Here is a 4,676-nt window from a genome sequence, read left to right as displayed (position 1 = left end):
CTGCTGGCTCCTAACTGCTCGCCTGCCTGCCTGATTGCCCCTAAAACTCAAGCTTCTTCTTTTTTTATTTTTAATATTTATATTTCTTCTGTATTTTTTATTTTAAAAGTCAAGCTTCTTCTTTTTATTTTTATTTTTTAAAAATATATTTTATTGATTTTTTACAGAGAGGAAGGGAGAGGGATAGAGAGTTAGAAACATCGATGAGAGAGAAACATCGATCAGCTGCCTCCTGCACACTCCCCACTGGGGATGTGCCCGCAACCAAGGTACATGCCCCTGACCAGAATCAAACCTGAGACCCTTGAGTCCGCGGGCGGACACTCCATCCGCTGAGCCAAACCGGTTAGGGCTTTTTTATTTTTAATATTTATATTTCTTCTGTATTTTTTATTTTAAAAGTCAAGCTTCTTAAGAACATGAGGCATTTAACATTATTCCATATTCCTTACAGAGAGCTAAGCATGGTAAACAGAGCAAATACTTAATACTTGTGGGCTTCTATACAAACACTTTCCAACCAGGAATGTTTAAATAGGCAGTCTCCAAAAACTTGAATAGGAAAACCTAAAAGTAGAGTGCTCAGATTTCAGGCAGGCATCAGGTCCTATTAGCAGGATTTCTATCCCAATTAAACTCTAATTCTTAGCTCTCAACAGTCTGGACAAACTGCCCTTTGCTGTCCCCAAAGTTTCTTATTTGTCACTATCCCTTTTCCTTTTTATTTTTATTTTTTTAGTTCAATGTTTCATATCCACATCAGTATCAATGTACCATACAAAACCCACCTGCCAGCCTAGCCAGGCAGGCAGCAGGGGGGTCCATGGTAGCATAGAAAACCAGGATTCTTGTCCCAAAAGAGGAGAAAATGGGTTTACAGTCAAGGAAACAAAATCAGAACCCAACATTATCAAGGAGAAGCCTTGAAACTGCATCGAGCGGAGGTGCTATGGTCAGCAGTGCATCTCGGCTGGCCCAGCAGTACCTGCAGCAGTCTTGGTTCCTGGGAAGCCTGGGGTCAGATAGAACCCGGCTCTTGAAGTTATTTTTAATAATTTTGTTTTTCAGGGAAGAGGGCTTCTGTGCAGCAGCTCCATGTGGGGGGTAACCAGTGCAGATTTCACTTCAGGGTTTGGAGGGGAAGTTGAATCTGTGGGGTGGGACCCGCGGGACCTGCCCGGCCCCAAATGTCACAGCTGAGGTCCTTGGAAGTGGCCCAGCGAAGTTCCTTCCTGCCTTCTTCCTGCCCTCACCCTAGGTATATGGCTTAAAAATCAGGGCACCAGGCTGAAGCTGGACACCCCAGGGGCAGGTACACCCACTGGTGAACATGGCAGGTACAGGAAGGGGGAGCTTGGGGGAACTGTAGGAACTGGTGGGGGCAGCCAGAGCCAGGTGAGGCCAGTTCCCATGGGGAGAGGGGACATGGGGTGTAGGAGGTATGCTCCTCTAACAGAGACTTAGAGGGACAGAGAATAAGAAAGACAGAGAAGACAGAGATGGGGATAGAAAGAGTGACAGGAAGAGAGAGACTCAGAGAAAGCAATAGAGAGATTGAGACAGAGAAAGATTCACAAAGGGGAGGCCAGGCTCGCAATGGGGTGTGCCAGTGTGATGGTAACTGTGTCGTTGTGTTGCAGGAGGGAGGTGTGCTGGTAATGCAGCACCAGCTCCTTCAGAGACCCATACAGGTTGTAGGGCTCTGCAAAACCCAAGCCAGTGGCCAAGAGGTAGATGACAGTGCTTGGTATCGCTGTCCACCACCACAGAGCAGGCATAGCAGCCCCATTGGCTGCTCTCATGGATGAGGAAGGTATCATCCCTCTTGCTGTTCAGCATTTCCTCAGCCTGTGTGCGGTTGATCTTGCCCACATACCAGGTTCTTTCCTCATGGTGGGGGAGGTCATCCTCATCCTCCACCAGTGCATACTGGTCTTCAGTCTCATTTTTGATTCCCAACCACTCGTTGATTTTCTTCTGCCAGGCGCCTTTCTGGGTGGGCCATACCAGGTACTGGTCTCGGATCTTGCACAGCTGCATGAGGTCTGGCTTCAGGCTATTTACGCGCTTATTTCGGTTATCCAAGGCCTGTGTCCGCAGCCCCTGTTCCAGCTTCCTGCAGCCCTCATGGATCTCAACAATGCGAGTCTTGAGCCGTTCTGAGTTCAGCAGGATCCTCTGCATCTCTTTTTCATTGCCCTCATGCCGGAAGTGCTCCAGATACTCCTTGCTGCACTTCTCTTGAGTCTGGCCCTGCTCTTGGAAGATCTTGATGGTTTCATTGAAGGCTTCGATTGCAGTGCCCTTCATCTGTAGTTCCTGGGAGGTGCATGTGTACTCCTCATAGAGCTGGTCATACTCACAGCTCTTGTCCTCCGCTTCAAACCAAGGTAACAAACTAATTTCCCCCCAGAAGTCACGTCCAAATATTGCGAGACTGAGGACTATAGGGCTGACTATTTACATGCTCAGTAACAGGCTCCTGTTCTAGTCCTAGGTGCCCAGGAATCCTCCACAATCCCACAATCCTCTAGCTCCTCCTTAAGTGGTGTTTCCTTTAGTCACGTTGCAACATCCAGGGCCTCTAGTTGGAGAGGATTTCCCTGTTCTTTGACATTGGAAATATTGGAATCAGTGAAGTTTTGGGAGTACTGCTGCTGCCATGAACATGTCGGTCCCAAGTGCACTCATGAAACAACTGCCCATTCAGTCCACTGCTGGTGAAATCCTGGTTTGCAATGAGAAAGGTACTGTGCTGAACTATTTTCCAATTGGATCTTCCTCTTCCTTCCCCAGCACACTCCAAACCTACCCTTGGCTGACCACCCCAAACCCGCAGACCCTTAAGACCTTTCCCCCTATTTCTTTGACTTTCCCCCATCAAACTCGCACCCTATCACGTTGTCTAAGGGCGTCCCTAACCACTCCCTGTTTGGTCATCCATCCGGTCCTTCAGGACTTTTAGGAAGGGCTCTTTATATAATAAGACCAGTGGCCCGGTGCATGAAATTCATGCACATTAAAAGGGAATTAATTTGCCCTGACTGGTTTGGCTCAGTGGATAGAGTGTTGGCCTGGGGAACACTCTATGAAGGGTCCCAGGTTCGATTCCAGTCAAGGGCACATGCCTGGATTGTGTGATTGATCCCCAGTAGGGGGCGTGCAGGAGGCAGCCAACCAATGATTCTCTCTCATCATTGATGTTTCTTTCTCTCTCTCTCCCCCTTCCTCTCTAAAATCAATAAAAATATTTTTAAAAGGGAATTCATTAGAGGAAATATTTTAATATTGCTATTTGCCCTTTCTCTATAATAGAAGTGTCAGAGATGAAAGGAAATTAGTAAAATGTATATGAAAATAATATATAAATTTATTAATAAATAAACTAACAAAATGATATAACAACAACAGAGGCATGATATAAAAACAAAAAACATGATATAAAAACAACAAAAACATGACATAAAAACAACAGTAATGCAAACAATATCTGATAAAGTGATTAAACTTATTCTAATATCTCCCTGTACACCACATTAAGAGTGAAAACACTTTCAGAATGCTTGACTAATTTCCCTTGTGATGAAGTATTTAGAACTTTAACATCACATGCTCTTCAAACTCAAAAGAAAGCAACATATAACTGACCATGTGCAAAAATGGGTCCAGGTAGGAATATTCTTACTCTGTCTAGAGTTTGTCCTTGTGATTTATTAATAGTCATTGCAAATGCTGGAATCACGGGAAACTGTTGTCAAATTAATTTAAATGGGAGGCCAGTGTCAGGTGGGGACAAATTAATTCTTGGATTCAGAACAACCTCTCCCTCTGCAGATCCTGTTAATACTTCAGCTTCAATAATGTTAGGTCATAATCTTTTGATAACAAATCTGGTACCATTACAAACACCCCATTTACTATTGAGATTTCTCAATAGCATGATGATTGCACCCACTTTCAATTTTAGTTTATAACACGGCATTCCCAAAGGAGTAATATTATTAAGAAATTCGATGGCAAAATTTTCCTTTTCAGCATCATCTGTTGAATCAATGGAATCATCACTCAAATATATGTGAAAATCTCCATCGAGTATATCCAAAATTCCTTCATTTAATTTTTGAATGTGCTCATTTTTTGGACAAAGAATTGCATGTTTAGATATATTTTTAATATTATCTATAGATATACTATTTCTAAATGTAGCTTCAATAATAGATCCATTACAAATCATCTCACAGGGGACTTCAATAATATTCATTCCTAAGTGAAAACTGCTATCAAGTTTGCCATCTCCAAGTTTTACTAACCATCCACTATAAGCAGAATCCTCTGATCTTATATTTTTTGTAAGAGACAACTTTCTGAAACATCCCCAAACATTACAGTACTTTAAACTCTGTACTATGGCAGATCGCATAGCATGCGGTACAATACTGAGACATTGTCGAAAATCCCCTCCAAGGAGAATTTTCCCACCAAATACAATATTCAAATTCATAATTTCTCTTAGTAACCTGTCTATGGCATTTATAGCATGACTGGATGCCATGATGCATTCATCAATAATGAGAAGTTGGACCTTTTTAATAGTTTTAGCAACTTCACTGTTTATATCAAGTCTAGAAATTGAAGTTTCATTTAATGGAACTGGTAATTTATATTGGGAATGAAAG

At 42.8% G+C, this 4,676-nt stretch overlaps 1 pseudogene; it reads right to left on the bottom strand.

The window, feature by feature from the left end:
* Nucleotides 1-1,571: 1,571 nt before the first annotated feature.
* On the bottom strand, nucleotides 1,572-4,445 carry LOC139002489 (phosphatidylinositol 3-kinase regulatory subunit beta pseudogene; annotated as a pseudogene).
* Nucleotides 4,446-4,676: the final 231 nt, after the last annotated feature.

The sequence above is a fragment of the Myotis yumanensis genome, unplaced genomic scaffold, assembly GCF_028538775.1.
Source record: "Myotis yumanensis isolate MYYU_CA2020_CCGP unplaced genomic scaffold, mMyoYum1.0.hap1 SCAF_2, whole genome shotgun sequence".
Taxonomy (NCBI): Eukaryota; Metazoa; Chordata; class Mammalia; order Chiroptera; family Vespertilionidae; genus Myotis; species Myotis yumanensis.
Note: the sequence above shows the minus strand (reverse complement) of the source record. Positions and strands in the feature narration are given on the sequence as shown.